The sequence below is a fragment of the Nothoprocta perdicaria genome, unplaced genomic scaffold (genome assembly GCF_003342845.1).
Source record: "Nothoprocta perdicaria isolate Ctin4 unplaced genomic scaffold, notPer1 scaffold_30, whole genome shotgun sequence".
Lineage (NCBI taxonomy): Eukaryota > Metazoa > Chordata > Aves > Tinamiformes > Tinamidae > Nothoprocta > Nothoprocta perdicaria.
The window spans coordinates 4,875,355-4,896,247 of NW_020455533.1; the positions used below are offsets into that span (position 1 = coordinate 4,875,355).

Genomic DNA, 20,893 nt, shown 5'->3' on the forward strand with positions numbered 1-20,893 from the left:
RAGCTGATTGCATCCTCTGAGCATTTAAAATAAAAAAGCCAGAGATCCTTGCAAAGAAGCTGCTAGGTGGATTCTTTGTTCTCCTGAGCCCATGAGCCAGACATTCTGGCGTGTTGGCTCGGACCAGGACAATAACTGCAAATAGCTAAAAAACAGAGTTGCTATCCCTGGAAAGTTGCTGTATCTTATGATATAGGGGTCCTATCTGGGTAACTGTGCACATGGGGGAACGTACGTGGAACACGGTGTGTCCAAAATGTGGTTTAGAAACGAGCAACTTAAAACTTTGATAATGTCTAGAGGATGTAGGGAATTCAAATACCAAACTTTGACTATAAAGTGCACAGCAAGTTACTAATAGCTATGTGAGTTAAAATAAAAGGCAAAAAAAAAAAAAAAAAAAAAGTGCAGCCGACCACTTCCAGCTGCTGTGAATGTTTTTCCATTGAACTTTTTAACTTATATTGACACATTCCCACAGCAAACAAAAACCTCACAACTTAATTTTTCAATGGTAATTTTCCCTATTTAAAGCTCCTAGTTGGCTTCCGCCAAGGCTGCCCATAAACCCTTCCAGTAACGTGTTGCTGAGCCTGATATATGGCTGAGGGAAACTTCTCCCTTGTCGCTGGACATTCATTTCCTCAGCCTTATTTCTTCTTTTTCATCCCGCCTGTGACTTTGATGCCGTTGCTTGTGTGTTGTGGCTTGCTTTGTTTGTTTGTTTTGATCCCACGGGCTCCCGTCATCCCGTTTTAAGCYGAGCTGAGTGAATTTGGAAGCTGGCTCGTGTTTTGTCTTAGCAAGCTCCCCACCAAGAGCAGTTTCCATCACGGATGGAAGATCTGGTTTCTTCTCCTATAGCCTCTTGAACATTTGCCAGCACAAGCACCTCGCCATTCGGCCCCTGCTATTTGCAGCCTGCAAGGTGGTAAGAATATCTTTTTCTTGCCGATTTTCCCAAGATCTCTTTTCTCCTCTGCAGTGAGCTGCCCGAGCGGCAGCAAGGCTATAAAACGTCTGCTTCCCTAACGCAACGACAGGCTTCCCTGGCTTGTAACAGGACCTTTTCATGCACTCGGGCAAATTTAGAACGCTTGTGGCCGCCGTGGTTTGGGGGTTTTGCTAGCCCGCAAGACACTCGGGCCGTTGTTTGGAGGTAGAAAGGGGGCTCGTGCTGAGTTGGGCTCCGCTTCCCGGCGCCTCCGCTTCGTTCTTTGCACAGGCAGGGCTCTGTCTTTGCCCGTGGCTTCTTGAAAAGCATCCTAGCGCCGGCCCTTCCGCGGCCGCAGCCGWGGGCAGCGGCGTTAGCGGCTTGCAGGCAGCTTCTGCGAGCGCTTCTTCAGCAAATGCCCACTTCTCGAGCAGATCCACGAGACGGCGGGTAGGTARGAGCGAGCGCTCGTGCCGCACACCTCCAGCGCGGTGCTGCTCTTTGCTCATGTGCCCTCGTGAAGTTTAAATGCGAATGTTGACACGTGTGCTCCTTTATATTGACATTTCTGCTGTGCCACGCGTGTCACAGCAGCACCTCGGATGCACTTCCACGTGGCAATTCCTGCTTTTTGCTTGCAAACGGGTTTTGGGCGGTGGGAATGCAAACATGCACCCAGGATGCTGGATATTTTCCCCAAAATACCGCAGACTTGCCAAGGACCAAAAACCTGGGTGCAAACTGGCGGCCTCATTGCAAACACCCTCAGGGCAAGGCGATGCCTGCGTCCAACTCCCTGCAGCACAGGGAGCCTCTTCTTGCTTCCAGACCCGTTAATGCTCCACGGAAAAAGCTCTTTCTTGCAATATTTTCTAATTTCCTGCATTCCCAGAGAGGGGTAGAAGTTTACAAGCTCAAAGTAAATGGGTTTTCTAACCTCAGAAAAATGTCTGTCTGCAGTTGAAATATAGGCGATAAAAGATCTTTCAGGGCGTGGGCCATTTCTTATTTTCCTGAACTACGCTGCTCATCTTAGCAAGCTGTGTCCAAACAAAGATTTGTAGTTTTGAGCAATAAAAGCGCATATCTCGAGAAGAACCAAGCAGAGAGATGGGGTGCTGCTATTTCCATCCAGCTAATAGGTTTGTGCTGCCTTCCCAAGTGCTTTTGCAGAATTATCAGCCCAGCAGATGTTGTGAATCGCTCGGAGTTCRAACAAATGAAACTTTGCACTGCGTATTTTTTAATAAAGCTGTCTGCTTTCCTGGCAGGTCAGGGCGCGACTCGTGAGCGTGCAAATGGGCTTTGCCAAGTCACCAAGATCACAGACAGAAAGGCCCTCCAGGAAAGATGTGACAGTCCAAAACTTGGCGTTTTGGTCACGGGAGCGACTCTCTGGTAGCTCTGGCCCTCACAGAGGTTGGTGGTGGTGGCTTTTCAGCAATGGTTATTGATGGTTGGTTATTATTGGTTATATTGATATAATTGATTCTTATTGATGGTTATCTAGGTGCAGATCTTAGCAGCACGGACGTAGTTAGGCACCAGAGCGCGGGGAAGGAGCAGGGGAGCAGTTATGGGGARCTGGGCTTGCAGCTCCATGCAGCACGAGCCCCATTTGCAGGGCTCTCGTGGTCACTTTGGCAGGTTCAGCCCCAGCTTTTTCCCTTCCTGATGAGACCATCCTGCATTTTCCACTCATCTTAGACAGCAAAAACATAGGACGAGAAGGGAGAGTTTGAGTTGTCCCTTTAAACTGCCCCTTTTTAATTCTCCTTCCCTTCTCCACCCCAACCACGTTTCCTCCACTTTGCTGCCCTCTTCATTTTCATCCACAGCTCGAGCAACCAGCTGGCTCGACCTAAATACAATTTATTTGAAGCCTTTGCTCTTAGCTATTTTTTATTTCATGCATAGACCTTTTAGAAATAGATTGTGAGGYTGTTCATACGGAAGGGAAGAGTTAAGAAAAATAATCTGCCCTTCTTGAACTTGGTTTAATCATACGGCGAATGAAGCTTATTCCACGAATTATTTCTTTTCATGTCTATACTGAAATATGCAGGCGAAATACGAACTTGGGAACTCAATTGTGTGAGCRTTATTGGAAATCTTGCATAACCAAAATATACTAGATACTTTGGTATCCGGTAACACGGTATGTGATTATCAATCACTGTGTAACTTAAATCATTCTCGTGTGTCACTGCGAGGGATGCTTTCGGATTTGCTTTGGATGGGTTTTCTTTGCTGGAATTAGTTGGAAATGTGTTTTCACAGGTGCCCGTCATCTCCTCTGTGCAGGAAAGCTTTAAAAAAGTCTCGTTTTTAAAGGATAATTCAGTATTTCTTAAAAATATTCTACAGAATGAATGGTATGTACGTGGGAGAAGAGTACCCAGATATTCATCTCCGTTCACGTTTTTCATAGCTTAAAATTGAAAATAAATGGGTATGTTTATCACTGTTTCCTATAGGTTGGAACCTATAGCTGTTCCAACACCCTCAGCTGCTGGTGCACGGTGAGATCACATAGAGCGCGGTGGCCTGGGCATGAATGAGGTTCATGAATAAGGTTCATAATTCTGAGCGTGAATAAGGTCACCTGAGTCTTGTGCTCTCATCTGGCCTGGGAACAGCTCATCCAGGAGGCCCTGAGCGGAGGAGCCTCGTCCTCCTGGAGCCTCTTGCTCCCTGCTGAAGTTGGGCAGYGAAGGCTCTTGTGGTGGCTGTTGCTTCGTGGTGGATGTCCATCCTCTTGGGCAAGCGGGAATYGTGTGGAGTCCCGCAGTGCCCAGACACGTTCCTGTCTCCATCTGGAGTYGGAGCAATAGCTGAAATGAGAACCCTCCTCGAATGCCTCTCCTGCAAACCTTCCATTTCAACACGTCTTCAYGGTGCTCTGCAAAGCTCAGATGTTCCCCTTGGTTTCTGCCAAATCTTCAGCTGATGGAAATGAGCGTGGAAATTCCTCTGAGCTCAGCGGAGCAACATGATAAACATTTGGCCCTCTTATAYTGTGTATATATGTGGACTACGCTGGTTGTAATGCTGATATATCTCTAGTGCATTTATGCTGTGGTAGATGCATGTTGAATTACGCTTTGGCTGAGAGCTGTGCAGGACTCCAGCTATTTTTGTTAAAGTTCATTCCAAAAGCACGTGAGAGCCGTTTAGTCAAACTTGCAGGCTTTATGTAAGGGGCAGGTRAGTTTTGACTTGGGGAGAATCTCACTGAAGTTTCCTCTTCCTGCTCTTTATTGTTGGAGAACGTTCAGCCTAATCTGAATTAAGGTAAAAGATGAAATTAAATGTAGGTACTACCTGGGGAATGTGCAGAATCCCGGTGAGAAATGGAAAGTGTGGAAACTTGTGCAAAAAAAGGAGCGTGGGGAAGTCCTCTTGAAGCAGCTGGGATTTGGTTCCTCCATTGGGACATCCAGCTGGGATTTGGTTCCTCCATCGGGACATCCAGCTGGGATTTGGTTTCTCCATCGAGGCATCCTTCTCAGCTGAGTCCTCTCCTGCACCTGGAGCCTTCCAGCCCCTCTCTTTCCTGGAGCCGGAGCAGACGGCGAATGTTCAGTGCTTCCTGATGCAGGAGCAATTTCAGGACAGGAGGGGGAAGCCTCCAACATTCCCTTTTCCAGGTGGAGCGGTATTGAGCAGCGTGTGCCAGTGCTGCGCGGTGACGGGACCGTGGCACCCGCGCGGGCGCGAGCGCGGGGCACGGAGGCACCGGGGGCTCCACGGGGGGCACACGCTGGTGCCCACCCAGTCCRGGGCATCCTGCAGGGTCCATGCAGGGGAGCCCCGGCTCGCTCCAGGCTCCTGCAACTCCACAGCATTGAAGCAAGATGCCCAGGATGCTGTTGCGCATCAAGGGTTCCCTAGCATCCAATTTGGGTGCATTTCATGACAAATGAGCAGCTTAAAGCATCRTATTACAGCTCTTTATGTATTTATACTGCTATTAACCAACCCGTCACGGTGCTCCTGTCCTTGGCTTTGATCTATTCCAGCCTGGTTTGTGTRGTCTGCCTCTTGATTCCCTCTCTTTAACATCAAAACATGATGGAGAGAAAGTGAACGGTACTTGAAACCATATCATTGTTTGTGTGCGAGCAGAGCAGCAACAGTTATTTTATGGTAGAATACTTCCTATGTGACTTGATATACGTGACCCTGTGCATCAGGCTCCTTCTGCAGGCAGGGATGTAGCACTGTTCTCCTCCAAGCTCCCTGCCAGTGGCCTCCAGAGCTCTGGGGAGGCRGAGGAAGCCGTGTGAGACTTGCCTTCCATCCCTTCCTGCTCATCCATCCATCCTGCAGCCCTCCCGAGAGGCAGGAAAGCGCCAAAGTRCCGGGGAGTGTTAGCAGGAGGATGCAATTAATGACTGAGCTCTGTTAGAGATGCTAAAGTTCAGGATGGTCTTACCCCCCTTTACACGTGGGACAGGTTAGATGAAGGTGGACAAAGGGAGTACGGAGAGGTCACCAGCACCCTTGGGCTTCCCAGTGAGGACCACACAGGAGTGGTTCTCAGCATCTCCTACAGACGTAGCTGGAGGTCCCTGCTCTTGCCAGGGCACGTGGCCCTTTCTCCCCAGCAAGGATGAGTAGGCAGGRGAGAGTAATCCCATGAGCTGGAGCCGGCTCTCGGATCGCCCACCACTTGCACCAGCTGGATGCAGGGATCCTGTTCTTCATAAAGAAGCCTGGGAAGCGATAATCAACGATTAGCAAACGATAATCCCATGGGATCCCGTTGCTCAGAGACAAACGTGAGGAAACATGGGGTTATATGGAATAGGAGGGCACTGGGCTTCAAGGGGAGGGTCTTCTACAGCCTTGCAAGGGCCCCCCAAGCCCCGCTGCCCACGCAGCAGCTGGGAGCCCTCGTGCTGGAGAGGAGGAGGAGGAGGAGGAAGGTCAACGCGAGCCTTCTCGCCCCCAGGTCTGCGTGACCCGGTCCGCATCCTTACCCTGTCCCAAGCGCTCCCATCCCAGCCCTGCACTTGGAGCGATGGCAGGAGGGTTCCCCGGCCTCCCGGGGCTCTTCCTATCGGCCAGCGGGATCTGCAGGCTCCTTTCCGAGGGACCCGGGGAGTTTGGAAGGTTTGGSCACTTTCTGGCCGGGACTTTTGTAGTTTTGGGGGTGTGTTTGTTGTTTGCTCTGAAGGGCTTTTCTCTCCTTGGAGCTGGAGCCTTGCCCGGAGGTCGTGGTGGTGCTTGCGTGTGTTTGGAGGAGTTCGGGAATCAAAAGACCTTTGTGTTCTTCGCCCTCGCTATGAAATGCTGACGTGTGCGTGCTTTGCAAGCTATGCTGAAGCTTAAAAACAACAACAAAAAAGGATTATTTGATCTTTTTTCTTCAGGAATATATACCTATTTGCTACTGTACCAAAGCCTACTGCGTATATGGACRCACATATAGTCATTGGTCAGTCTGAAGGAAGGAGAAAAAGGCAAAGCTCGGGAAGTGCACTAAAGCAAACCAAGGCTAGTGTGTCTTTTCTCTTGGAAGTCACTGAAAGGTTTTCCTGTTCCTGATTCTCCYCCAGTGTCCTGCATGGTAAAACAGAGCTCCTGCCCTGCCTTGTGTCATGCAGTGCTGGTGATCTAGGTCTGGTTAATGCACATTAACCATGTGCACATCATGCTTATGTTAGAGCCCTAATTGTTGAGCTTGGGGGCTCTGAGACACTTTTTGAAGTAGAAATTATCAGAGGAAGTGCGTACAGCTGACAGTTGGTCAGAATGTAGAGTTTTATTACAAAATGCCTATTTTGTTGATGACATTTTCTGCACTGAGTCAACTTGAAGTCCCTGATTTTACACATCTGTTTCCTTCTGTTGTCTGATGCTGTGTGAATGCACACTTCAAACGTGTCTGTATTGTAGATATTGACATTTGCAAGATCATTATTGTCCTGATTGGCTTTTAGCACGAACCACATTTTGTCCTGCAACACGTTGCTCTCCATGCCCTTGGCTTTAAAACACTCAAAGCTGATAAAACCAGCAACCCTATTTTTAAGAATTCAGGATTTTGGCTCATGTGATTGTAGCCCAGCATGATTATCAGAGGTTCGATTACAGGCAGGATTATATATATGATTATAGGCAGGAGCTGTAATTTCTCAGGTGATGGACTTGCAAGTTTGGGGGCTGGTTTTTGGCTTGTTTGTTTTATTCTGCCCAGGTTGCTTGGCTTCCTTGTGCTCGAGCACTCCCTCCCTGAACTGCAGATAGCAGAGCCACCGTCACTCACAGCCAGTGCCTCAAACAGGGAAACTGGGAGGCTCAAGCGGGGCTTAAGAAGAGTCCCAGTAGGGAGCCAGTTAATGCGCAGTGAGCAATGGAAGAGACGGCTGGAAAGCTCAGCTGAAATTCCAAGCCACGCTAGTACGTCCACTCCGAGCAAAACTCCTGGGATGCTGAGGAGCAGCCAGATGCAGCAAAGATGCCGCTTGCCCCAACCCCTTAGAGACGTGTTCACGTTTGCCAAGTTTGCAGGCGGCGTTTCCGCGCTGCCCGTGGCGAGAAGGGCCGTGTAAACGCCGTCCGCGTTGCGAGCGCGTCTGCGGGACAGCGAGCCCGGGCTCGGCGCCTTTGGAGCCCCTTGCTTTCCCGCAGGGATTCGTGTCGCGCTGGTGCGAGCAGCTCAGAAGTCAGTGGGGCTCGCGCTGAGTCAGATCCCATCTGGATGGGCTGTGGTAATTCCGAAGGATTCTCTCTCTTTGGGAAAACTCTGGCTCGGATTAAGTTGCTATTTACTTTTCTAATGCAAAGGTACTCGCTGTCCAACTAAAGCTGTGAAAATTTTTCACGTTCTTGACATCCCATTGAAAGTAGCTTTTACAAAATATTGACTTTTTTAAACAATGTTTTTCTTAAACAGCAATTCTTCCACTATAAAGTACTGCGAAAAGCCGTCAGGCTGGTGGGAACAACCTGCTCTGTTCGTAGTCAACAGCTTCTGCTGGGAAGCAGCTAAGTGGGAACTGCTGACCTGCTGCTGGTGAGTGATTCACTGCCCACCTGGAAGGGGAGGACGTGGGAAGGGGGCTCTTTGGAGAGATGATGCTCACAYGTGGGCCGAGCGGCTCCGAGGGAGSAGCCCTGCAAGCACCCATGGCTGCAAGGGGGTTGAGTTGGATTTGTCTCCTTTTAAATATGTTTATTAGTAAGAACACCCCACCCCTGTCCCCTGGGAGGTGCTGTTCTGTGGAAGGATGAGGAAAGCAGCTACTTGCTCCTTGCGGCGTCTTGCACTCAAATGTGTGTCTTGCTTGTGGAGGAACTGAGCTGAAAGATGGGTCTGCTCTGGGCTTGCAGGGAAAAAGGGGAAAATGCCATGTTGCCTTTTGTTTTATTATTTTGTTTATTCTTTATTGGGAAAATGCCACGTTGCACTGTCCGCTCTTGATGCAATAAGAGTTTTCTTTCTTGAATCCCTGCTGCACTGTTGCGATGAACACGACAAGCAATCTGTGTGACCATAAAGTGCCAAGGATCCTAGTAAAACCCTTCGCCCATTCCCTGGGCCTTGTTCCATCTCTGTGCCAGCGCGTCAGGATTTTTTGGCTACTTATCATTATCTCTGTATCTGAAAAGATGGAGACTACGTGCTTTAATTGGAGCGGTTCTGACCCAAAACGAGGCAGAGGCTTCTTCTGAGGGGAATGGCAGGGAATGAGCATTTCCTCTGTTATTCCAAAGAGTTTCTCAGGAATCTGAAAGAGATATTTCTTACAAATGTTTGTTTCTTGAGGGGTGAAATTAGGTGACCTATATTCCATGTAAAGGGAGCACGGCAGAGCTTCTGCTCAGAAAGGAATGATGAATAATAATCAAATCAAAAGGAGGGAAACCACATAGAACTCCTGATGCCTTTTGGATCCCGACTGTTCCCAGAAGCGAGCGTGACTAATGGTTTTGCTCTGGGGCAAGCCAAATGTTTGGAGATAAAAATAAAACCCCAGAGCCCAGACTGATGTATGTGACGTGATTTGTCCTTAGGCTTCTGTAACTCCTGCGACCCGGGAGCAGATCCCTGCTGAGCTTTGCTGCAAGGGGCACGACAGAGCCTGGAGAGCAAAATAACTGCGGGGTGACTAAGCCTAGCTTTGACTCACTGATTATCAAGAGGTTGGCCCGGAGTATAGAGGACTGGGCGGCCTCCTAAGCGTCTTGAGGGCTGGGTCATACGTTGCCTGTGGTCTCCAGGCCTTTCTGGAGACGCTGCTGGTGGTGGTGGCCGTGGGAAGCTGCCCTGGGATGAGCTGAGACATCGGAGCGCGACGGTGGTCACAACAGGTCAGTGAATTTGGGGCTCTGCTGCTCAGTCACAGCCAAGTGGAGTGGTGGGATGAGGGACGGCGCGCGCGCCTGCTCAGCGTGGTGTCCTCCCTGGGGCAGTGGCTTTCAGGGAGACGCAAAGTGGCAGCTTTGAGAATATTGGCCCTTCTTACTCAATGCCCAGACTGGGCACTTGTTCTTTGCGTGTGAGATTGGAGTAAAATGCAAGTAAATCCGGGGCAAAATCAAGCCGAGCAGGGCCGAGCTGGYGCTTTGAAGGAGCTGAGGTTGTGGTGCAGTTTTGGGTGGGAACTCTGTGGAATGCAAAAGAAAGGAGAATGTCACRTAATTTCCACCAAAAAGCAGGCAGACGTTGATAACTTGAGTTGCTTTTGAGTCGCTGAGTTTGGTTTTGAGAGAAATTAGCTGGAATTGCGGTGGATGCAAACCAGAACTGGAGAAAGGTGCTGTGCAAACGCCCAAGGAGGAGCCGAGCTCCACRTGGAGCGGCTGAGGCTCTTTGGAGAGGTACCACAAGGGGATGCGGGACAGGGGCCTTGGGAGGACTCATCCACACTAATGCAATTAATTAATTAATTATTACTTAGCATGTGTAATCATCCACTTTGCTTTTGTAAGCAAAAATAGAGAAAACCTTCCCAATATCTCTCTGCTTATGAAATGTATCTTAGGATAGACTAAAAAAAAAAAAAAAGAGGTTAAAGAAAAAATCACTGCTTTTGGGCTGTGTAATACAGAAGGACCAATTATTTTTTTGCCACAAGTCCCAATGAAGTGTCTATATGCTTTTTCCTTTGGAGYTGTGATTTCTATATACGACGAAATATTTATGCCATTGTTTTCTGGAGTGCATGAGGTTATTTGGAAAYGCGTTCCTGCTGCTGCTTCCTTGGCGGCGCCGGCGGTTGCTGTCCAGGGAACCAGAGCAGTAGGAAATCCGGGAGCGCGAGGGCCTTGGCATGGGCACCTTGCGCCGGGAACGCCGCCGAGCCGGCCGCTCGCCCCGCTCTACGGGAATCTATGGCAAAAGGAGCAGGATCCGCTTGATGTGCTTCCCCGGGGAGGAGAAAGGGAGCAAACAACGGGATCGGGGTGAGAAATTTTTGCTGCTTTTGGAATTAATGGAAGGAAATGGGATGCGAAAGAACAGAGCCCCTTTGAGAAGCGAAGAGACGTTTGCTGCCTTGTTTGTTGGTTGTGTCTGGATAATCTCTGCGTGCGGGTTTGGATAATCAGAAATGGCTTTTCCCAACAGCGATTCTTAGCCTGAACRCTGCTTCAGGTGGGGATTTATTGGAGCAAAGCCACCAGGAAGGGCGGGCTGTAACTTTGCAGTGGCCACTAGCCGTGCCGGGGGCACTGCCGTCTAACGGCCAAGTCCTTAGACAGCTTTGCTCTCCCATGGGATTTTTCCAGCGTTTTCTCTTTTCTACTGCATATTCTGCATCCTCCCTGCAGGACAGATGGTGGGAAATGCCTTTGCCAGGCAGGGCAGCCACCACCCGCTTGCTCTTTCCTAATGCAACTGAGCCTGGAGTTTGCAAAGGAGCAGCTGGGCTTAAACAAGTCCTGTGGTTGGGCTGGTCTTGGAATTAAAGGGAGCTTCATGACTCAGTTTGGGGGCTTTCAATGAAGTCTTTGGCTTGTTGATCTAGCTCTTGGGGTTAAAAACACCCCTGCATGGAGGACCAAAACCCACTCTGAGTTTGTGYGTGTGTGTCCTAGCAGATGTATAATATTCAATAGCTTTGATAGCTTAATATCAAAGAGGGGCCCTTGCTGTTCGTGCTCCGCAGCCTTTCCTTTCCAACCTTGTGGAGTTCCTCCTTAACCACAGATTTGTTGCATTAATAGTATTTATTTTAAGACGTCCTGCCCCTTGTGTGAAGCGTGGTGTTCTCTGCTGCTGGAAGCATCGCACACATCTCAACTGGAACATGCTGCAGGATATTGGAATGACTAAACCGGGCACTTCTGTGCATTMATTCTGGCCAGTGTGCTGAGAAATGATGTCATCCGTGGAGCTGGCGGGTTGCGAAGAGCACAAGTCAGGAGACCATAAACCCCTCTCCACCTGCCTTTCCATCTTGGCTCCATATGGGCCGAAGGAAAACCCATGGTTGAGATCTCCAGGAACGCGTGCGCTCAGGGGCTCGCGAGCTCCGTGAGCTGCCAGCAGGTCAGAAGTGCCTCTGTGGGCAAGAGGCTCTGGCTCCTCGAGCTCTCCCCTCTCCGGCCTCCTCTGCCCTTTCTGCACAAGTTTCTTCCAAGGGAAAACTAATAAAACGCTAACGCTCTCTTCCCTGTTACTTCGGTCTTCTCACTCCCCACTGGCTCCTTCCCCAGAACATACTTTATTCTTTTCCATTGTAAATGCTTTGTTCATCACCCTTGCGATCCCCTCTTGGTTTCCATGTAGTTTCTCATCCTTTCCGTCCCTCCGAGCTTGCTGAAGATGCCATTCCCGATTGCTGCTTGAGCTTCCTCTCCACTGATTCCCTTTCCAGGCTCTTCCCAGCCCAGTGTGTCCAGACTGTAGCCTGGGGGCACCTCAGGGTCCCATCCTTGTCCTCCACACAGGACTCAACCAGCTTTTCTGCCAATCCTGCTTTTCATCGTCTTGATGCCACCATCCTCTGTCTCTTGGTTCTCCTCCAACACTTCTCAGGTCTTCTTCTCATCCTCCTTTGAATATTTGTTTTATTTGMCTCTGAATTCTTCTTTGGTTGTTTGTTTTTCCTCAAGCTCATGGCAAAGTTTCTGCAAGCACCTTAGAAGCAACTCAGTCTTTCTGATCATCAGGTTGCTGCTGTATTTGAGCCACTGCCAAGCAAACTGTCCTGTACTGCTGCACAGCTTCCTCTACGGATAAATGCAGAGGATGGAATTCTGTTCTTAGGCTTTGATTTTATACGTAGTTTAAGAAACTTTGGATCTGATCCTCTGGTTTCAACCCCTTTTACTTGGATGTGCCAATGTAGGTTGGTGGCAGCGCTTCGGCGCGAGGCCAGCTGCAGAGCTGCCTTTGGGGATGTGTCTTTGCAAGCCTCCTTAGAAGGACCTGAGCATCTCCAATTGCACCAGCCCCCCTTGCCAGGAGGTCAGGCTGCAGTTTTCCAATGGGACTGGTAAATGCTTAAATCGGAGGCAGAAACAGAGACAGCTTGGCTGCTGTTTGGTGCAGCGTTTTATAGAAAACAGACTAGCATGGGATTCCTTCAAGAGAGTCTTTCTCCATCTCCCACTGCCTGAAAAGCCACATTAACACACTCGCAAGAAACAACTTCTGAAAAGCCTGATGTTCTGTGACTGTATTGACACTGTGGAGAACAGAGCCCATGCCAGAAGCTTATGCAAACAAGTATCTCTGTGTTAACAGTCAGAAAGATGACAAAGCTTTTAAAGTACTTTTTCCTTTCTTTCCTTTTTCTTTTTTCTTTCCTTTTTCTTTTTTCTTTTTTTTTTGTTTTCCAGTGGCAAAATTCCCGACGACAGCAATGCTCCTGGTGTTTTGTTTTGACAACTGGAGCACTGCCAGACCTGCCAGTTCAGGTCACATCCGCAGACCTAAGAGGCTTTTTAGTTGCTCTTGAAATCCTGCTGACTGAGGAACAGACTTTGGCCTCCTAACACGATAGCCTGGGCTCAGCTCTGCTCTTTGAAAGGAGGTATGTCCCTGGATAGAACCAGTTCCCAGGAACATCCCTAGGACGTTTTTGGAGTGAGTTGGCAAAGCCACCTCTGGGATCTGGACCCTGGCTCCTGCTGATGTGGTCATACTTAGGCATCCATGCACTTAGGGCAGCGTTGGAAGGGAGAGCCATGCAACCCTAGAAATGAGAAGACTCAGCTGTACATGCAAACTATCCAGCCTGCTCCACCCACTTGCACAGCACATTTTCTTCTCTTAAATTACTTTTTGATCGCGTTTCCTGTAGTATTATCCAACAACCGTCTGGTTACAGCCCTACCCCGCTCCTGTTTGCCTGTTTGCAGGGATCTGGAGCAAAGAAGCATCAGCAGATCAACCAGGAGAGCAACCGAGGCCTGGTGAGCATGGTAGGACCTTTCTCCTGGGAAGGAAGGGGAGGGAGCTGCATTCTCACCCTTGCAGAAAGCCTCCCTTCCCGAGCAGAGGCTCCTCTTAGCTCTGGGTTTATCAGCATAGTGTCCCGACCAACCACTCTACGAATGCAACAGAGCCCRGCGAGACTCTTGTCTTGGCTTGTGGCTTTTCAGCCCATGAGTCAGCTGAGGGAGGACCTAAACTTGGGCAAAGACACATTGACCACCGCGTTGCACACGTGGGTGAGCGCGCCGCGGGGAGGGCAGGCTCCGGCTTAGCTGCAACTTCTGCCTTGTTTCCTGCTAATTTTTGAAATTATTTTTCATATTTGTGGCGGTTTTGTGGCTCGGGTGGGGTGGTCTTGCAGAGAGGGACATTCCGAAGGGCTGGAGAAGTCTCTCCAACGTGTGCGGTACCTCCCATGCTGAGAATTTTGAGGCTCTGGGGATGATACTGTGAACAGGAGCTTGTGCAGCTATACATAGGCACTCTCTCTACGTATGTATCTMGTGTACAGACTAATTTATAATATAATTAATTATATTATAAACTATTATAATACCCCTGTAGAGGCTACTGGTTACATTGCCTCCTTTTCCATGATTCATCCATTACCAGTCTAGTCATCCCGGTTCAACCCTTGGGTGTCTCGCCGCTCTAGCTGATAAGTTCTGCATGAGATCAGGACTGTGTATGCTCCCAATTTGGTAATTAAAGCCACACACGCCAGCTAACCCGGAGCACAGATTGCCTCTTGGCTCTCTTTTTACGCGCAATATTAAGGAAGAACCCGGTCTTGCTCTAAGGAGGAATATTGCAACAGGCTTAGGTGAGCTCGGACTAGATAGGAAGAGCTGCAGTTTGGTCCTTGATGCTCTGCATGCTGCAGTCCAGGGGTGATTGCCCAACCTTCGTCACTGGTGTGACATGGGAATCCTCTGACCTTTAAGGGCTTGTTTATCTGCACCTGAGGAAGACTATGATGTTTTGCAGGACAGTTTGGGAAGGAGATTAGGCAARGGATTGGTCAGTTATTTACTTTAGCTGAAAAGAAAAAGAGCTGTGCTTTTTTGTGGTTCTGCTGATGGCTAGGACGAAGAAACTAAAAGGCTCTGTGTGCTTACCATTTTAGCCTTGTTTCTATTTAGAAAAGATAATGCCGAGCAAACCTTTCCTTATGTAATTTAATCTGTCCATGGAATTTTATGGGGAAATGTAGCTCAAAATGGAAAAAAATCCCTTCTGCATTTATAGATTTGACCCCTTCTAAATCAATAAGATTCAGCCAGATGGCAGAAATCCCTTCCCTTCTGGCATACAGGTGTCCAAAGGTCTCGGGTATCTCCTCAGCTTGGATCCCCTTGACTTGTCCCTCCTTTGCTGTTTAGCCCATGTCTGTGTGGTTTTATGGCCAGCTGAGATCTTGGTGTATCTGGAGTCATTCCATGTCTGTGGTGGGTTTGCCGAGCACTGGAGATGTTTCTACAYTTTGCCTTGATTTCCCCATTGGTAGGACGTAGGTTCTAAGTATTCTTAGGTTCTATGTACTGGCTTCCTCCATGAAGTGTTTGGGGAGTAAAAATGTGGTGCTCTTCAAAAGTTGCTGACCAGGAGGCCCTCTTCCTATCTGCATTTTCTTCAGCAGAAGGGGCTTAATCCGAGGCTAAGCTGCTCCAGGGAGCTGTCTAGAGTTGCCTTCAGCGGCAAGCAGCACTGCCCACTTGAGCCTGCTTGCCAGCTGTGGCTCAAAACGTGGCAATTAAAGCTGCTCTCCCCCTCTCCATCCCGCCCRCAGCTCTACCAAGCATGTTTTCTTAATATATATTTTAAGCTCCCCAAGGCAGAGATTTTTGTGGTTCAGGTAGTATGTTTTACATGCTGTAAAACRTAGCATGCATTTATTTTATGATATGGAAATAATAATATACAGACATTGCTTCACCTGTCTCTGCAACGTGGACYGCTCCTGGGGTGGGAAGTGGGAGCTGCTCAGCATTATAAGCCACGCTTTGCAAATGCTACCAGAAAGGCAACTTTGTGTGTGATTTGTATGCTTTTTCTTAAAAAAAACAAAAAAAAAGAAAAGAAAAAGGAGCCTGGATGTGTGGATCAGTTAGCAAAAGTCTAGTTCTTTTTGTAAGATTAATCCCAAGTATGAAGCGCAGCTCTCTGTTGACTGGTGTGGGAATTTGTGCAAAACACTGCCAGGGCAGAGTCACTGTTAACTTGACTCTTATGTGTTTAGGACTGGAATTCTACAGTATTAGAGCACTGAAAAATGCAGGTAGGCCCCACAGAGAATGCCCCAAAAATATATGGATGTGTCAATGGAGAGTTCCCAGTAACTCATGGCATTTTGGAGCAGGTCTGCAGCACCCGTCCAGAGCTTTATGGGCTTTCCTTGCTTGCAGCTTTGGACCCCACCAGTGTACCCCCAAAAGTGAAGTTGGCTTCATGTACCCCATCATAACTTAGTTCCCCTCTCCCACGGAGTCAGCCATGTACTTCAAGATCATTTCTGCAAGGATTTTGTCCATAAATTAACTTTACACATGGATATAAGTTTTCTTTTTTGGACTGTTCTCCCCTGGACTCCTGGAGCACCTTTGAAGTGATTTACGTGATTCAAGGGACAGGCCAATTACCTTTATGGGCATTTTGCACAGAAGTCGCACCGTTTTAACAATCTGCAATTTATTTTATGCAGCTTTCGTGCAGAAACGGGCTCTGCTGGTATGCACATAAAATATGTCTTTTAAAAGGCAAGGTTTAGATGTTGCTGTCTCGGTGCTTCTCAGAGGAGCTGCATCAGGCAGTTTCCTCCTCCTCAGTATGAAAGAAATCCATGTTAATTATGAAGAAGCTGATACGGTTCCAAGGCTGGAAGCTGCAGGGCAAAATCTTCAGGTTTTGGAATTAGCGACAGGCAATTGAAGGGGAGGGGAAATTGCAGGGGGAAGAACTCCGGAGTGAAACATTTGGTTGCTCTTTTGCCTCGCTTGTGTTGTCAACTTAGTGATTTATGCGGGGTGAAATGCATTCCACATCATGAGAGCAGATTAATAAATACGTTTTTTTGGATCTGATTGGGAAGATACTAGGCTCTAGTATGTTTTCGTAGAGGTGTGGCGTGCCTGTGTTTTGCTGGTCATCTGCTTTCCTTGAGTACCCTGCTCTTGCCCCGACGCTGATTTGTGACATCCATGGTACATAGAGCAGGTTCGGAGGCAGATAAAACCTTTCCTTGCTGCATCCTGTTCAATCCACAGCCTGTTCTTTAACCTAAAGTATGCTCTTTGTCCAGCCAAAAAGGCCAAGCAACTTTAATTTTTACGATCCTTTATTTGCCAAAGGCCTTAAAATATATATATTCCTATAAGGGATTTGCCAAGTGAAGCCATCCTTACTGTGTGTCTGCTCCTGGGTAGTTCTGCCAAAGTCCAGCTCTGCAAGCTCCCTGTTGCTCAAGGTTTCCTCCCAAATTCAGCCTCCATCTGTGGCAGAAGTGCAGGAATAGGAGGAAAGGAAAGGAAAAGAAAAAGGAAAGTTGTCCAAGAGAGACATAACTTATCCTTACACCTCGTGAAGCTGCGGGCTTGGAGATCAATGCTTGCGGACTTGGAGATCAATGCTTGCAGGCTTGGAGATCAATGCAAGCATTGGTCAAGGCAAGCCCTGAACGTGGTGCACACATGGCTCGATCCTCAAGCTGTTCTCCTCCATCTGTGCTGAATTCTCTCCAAACTGTTGAAGTGACCAACGTCTCCACAGAGCCCTCCCGAGCGCCTCCGTGCAGAAACGAGCGCAGGGAGAGCTGCGAGTTTGTCTCGCACGGATGAGTCACCCGCGCTCTGAGTCAGTTCCCCCGACAGCTCCTTGAGCATGACTTCATTGCTTTAGGTTTAGCCTAACTGATAGCTGAAACTTTCCCAAGAAGAAAGATTAATGGCAGTGGAAGGCAGGAGAGTGGGAGTTGTGTGTTTATGGTGATTAATACAAAGCGAAGAGCTGGACAAGAGGTGCACGTAGTGGGATGTCTGTGCTGGTGTGTATCCCTGTGTTGACAATGTACTTGGGAAGAAAACCTCCAGCGTTTAACTTTAGAAGTGCTGGGTCTTGGAAAGCCCAGGATGGATTCATTATCCCTATCCTCAGCGATATTGTACAGGATTTTGCATGTGCCTTCCTCTCCGTTGTCCCAAATTGTAGATCTATGGCTTGCGTGCCGGCTAGCTGCAGGAGCATGTGGCTTTTTGTGCAGGCTGCAGTATGTGCAAGTGTCCCTATGGAAGGAAGTCGAAGAACTAACACTAAAATAATCCACTCATCAGCCGCCTTCTCAACTCCCAGAGCCTTCCCCTGATGGTTCCAACTTCCTTAACTGGACAGTGCTTCCCTTTGCCTGCAGACAATTAGTGATGTATTTGGAAGGTCATCTGCTGGATGGGATGGATGGGCTGGCTCAGCTGCTGCTCCGGCCGTGGTGCTTCCTCTGYCTTTTGCTCCGTGCTTTCCTTTGCACGGATCTAGAGGCGAGCAAAGCAGCCTGTCCTGGGTTTGTGCRTTTTGCAGCTTGGCTTTCCTAAGTCCCCACGTTGCAGCCTTTACCTGGCCTGCGGGAGCTCTGTACCAGCTTGAAGAGTGCAGTGAGGTGATAAGCTAAGAGTGAAAACGAAAGAAATAAGGGAAGTAATTGTAAAAAAAACTTGGAGAACCCCTGTTTATTGCCCTAGGCTAAGAGCTGGTTCTCTACCATCCATAAAATATCAGTGTTTTCCTACKAGTGCCTGCCTGACTGACCAGCAGCAAGGTGTTATTGCCACAGCCCTGGCTCTGGGGGCATGTTGGGGACTGCAGCTTCCCAAGCCCCCTGTCCCAAGGACCTTGTGTCAGCTCCAAATGCAGAAAAGCAATAACGTAAAGGTAATTAAAGCCTTGGGAAAGGGTCCYGTGGAGAGCTTTCTTCTTCGTGTCCCACATATAGATCTGACTCAAGGGTCTGGTTTAAATATGATACAATCATAMACATACCCAGTGGTGGCAGCAGAGGCTCATCGGGGCAATTGCATTTGCTGCTGCTTTGGGCAACCTTGGGCCCAGCCAGGCTTGCCAGCTGCCCTTCCTTAAAGATGGATGAGAGGAGGAAACCCCTGCCCGGGTGGGTCCTGCTGCTTCCACTTGGCAGTTTTTAGTTTGTGGCAATGAGTTCTGCAAGCTTTTTCATTAGAGGGGTGGAGAAATGTTCTGAATTCTCCCAGTCTCGAGGCCTCTGAGGTCTTTGTCCCGTTGCTGCTGCTAACAGATGTCACCCAGAAAAGATCTGGCCTCYCTAGGAATGTCACAGCAGCGAACACGCTGCCTGCTTTGCTGGCTCCAGGCTTTCGGGGTAAGGGGCTTCGTGCACGTCGCTGACTTGTGCGCAGCTCCTGTGCAACTGGATTACAAGGGGTTGTGGCTTTAGGTGGTGCAGACCAGATGTGCCATCTCATCTAGGGTATTTTTTGTTGCCTCATTGAACCATCAGGACCCTTTGGTTGGGTGTGCAACACRTTTGCTTCTGCCTCTGAACTTTTCTTTCTGTTACTCATCTCCCAAGAACCGATCTCCATCCAGTAGGAAACTCCGTCAGAGCTTGCAAGGCACTGAACTGCCAAGAGCTGAGCTTATAGCTGCCCCTATAGCTTGGGCGACCCATAAGCAGGTTTGTGCTGGAGGTCCCTTGTGCTGGTGCCCAGCCGAAGGGCGGTAGCTTCATGACAGGGATGGCAGTGCCACACTCCCCAACTCCTCAACCTCTGCGTTGCTGCTGAAGAAAACGCTGCATCTTCCCGGCAGCAAGGAGGGGTCGGGCTGGCTTTCCATAGGAATTTTTGCTTATGTTTATTCCCATCAGCATCAGTTTTATGCAGCTGTATAAGGCCCCCTGTTTGGGATGGAGATGGAGTAAGTGGAAGTGAGTTGTTCTTTGCTCCTGGCCAAAGGTGAAGACCCTCGAGACCGCAAGGCTGTCCAAGAATCCTTTGCAAACGATGTATTTTAGCCACGCTCAAAGTTTGCACTTACCTCTAGCTTGCAGACCTAGACAGCGTGCGCACACTTTGCATCCTGACCTTTCCAACCACGTGCGCTCAAGCACTTGAGCATCCATCCTTCCTCCACGTGGTACCCAGCCCCACAGAGCCCCTCGACACATCTTGCTGCTCAGCCAAGGATTGCAGCATATAAATAACACACCTGGTGATTTGCAGGGCATCTGCTCCCACGCACGAGTCAAATTCTTTTTGTAGTTATTTTTATGTCCAAACTCGCTTTYTTTCTTTCTTTCTTTGCTTCCTTTCAAGAATAGAGTTTGCTTTTTCTCGAGTTTTGGATGAGTCTCTTTTATTTTATCTGTTTGTTCAGGTGACAGCCACTAATTGCAACCTGGGCCAAAAATGGGAGAGAAGCTACAGTGCAGCTCTTGTTTGCAATGTATAATGTCAAATCTGCTAGGGTTTGGCAGGGGGAGGCTGCTGTGAGAATTCACTTAAAAGCAGTGGCACATCTTAAAGTGAAAACCCTGCTCAAACCATGCACAGACAAAGGCTTTTTTTCGGTAATGATCATGAGTCCCTGTACCCCGTTGCTAAATAAGAACCTTGAAAGTTGGTACGTGCCAAGAAGGGCTGTTTTTGTGTAGTTTATAACTTCCTGAGATTAGAGCAATTTCCCTGCGCCGCGGCGGAGACTTTGCAGCTGCCGATTCACAGCATTTGTCTCAAAGTGACAGAGCARCAGGTTTCTGCTCTGGGCTTAAAATTTCTAAAGAAATCWTTTTTTTTTTAATGTTGCATTCTGCTTTTCATATAAAAACAGTGTGATGCACACAGGTGCTGGTGAGAGTGGTTCTTCCGCGTGTCCCATCCGAGAGCCAGAAGCTTTCTGGGGCCACGTGGCATCGGTCAGTGGTCACCACAGCAGGAAGGTGGCAGGACGAGCGGCCACACCATGTCCCCATTGCCGCCAATTTGCCGTGCTGAGCATTTAGTACTTGCTTTCATTGCAAAAGTGCTGGGAATCTSCTTTGTCTGCTCAAATGCTCCTCCAGTATTTCCTAAGGTAACTTAGAGGTTTAAATGTTGCTGCGTGGCTGATACTCCAAAGCRTTTTTAGTGTTTGAAGGTGCAGATGGGCACCTGTCGTGCTTTAAGGAAACCCCCGTGGTGGACTAAATACCTGAGTGCTGGAGCGATCGTGTGAGCCCTCCCGTGCTGGAAGGTGCCTGACCTCTTAGGTAGAGCTTATAAAGGTGGAGATCGATGGATTCAGCTTTATCTGTTTTGCAAAGGGCCCGGCTGGTGCTGCAGAGCACCCGGTCCTCACGGTTCCTGCACCCTTGGATCCAAAGGCACGTGGCATTTTGTGGCTCCATCACTTCAAACAAGGTGCTCCGAACCCCAGCGGGTATCTCCGCACCAGGAAGCATCTCCTTTCTCCTCATTCCCAGCCCTTGAACGTGAAGCTTTTGTAACGCCCCAGCTGCAAGCAGGAGCCTCYGAGGAGCGAGAAAGGAGAGCCGCGGGCACCCC

General features: G+C 48.8%; 1 long non-coding RNA gene across 1 annotated transcript in view; it reads left to right on the forward strand.

Annotated features, from left to right (window-relative positions):
• LOC112949918 overlaps positions 1 to 12,790 on the forward strand; it is a 62,768-nt gene extending 49,978 nt beyond the window's left edge. The window contains exons 3-4 of the long non-coding RNA XR_003249908.1: positions 7,839 to 7,958; positions 12,734 to 12,790. This is a non-coding gene — a long non-coding RNA (uncharacterized LOC112949918). The remainder of the gene's footprint in view (positions 1 to 7,838; positions 7,959 to 12,733) is intronic.
• The last annotated feature ends 8,103 nt before the right edge of the window (positions 12,791 to 20,893 follow it).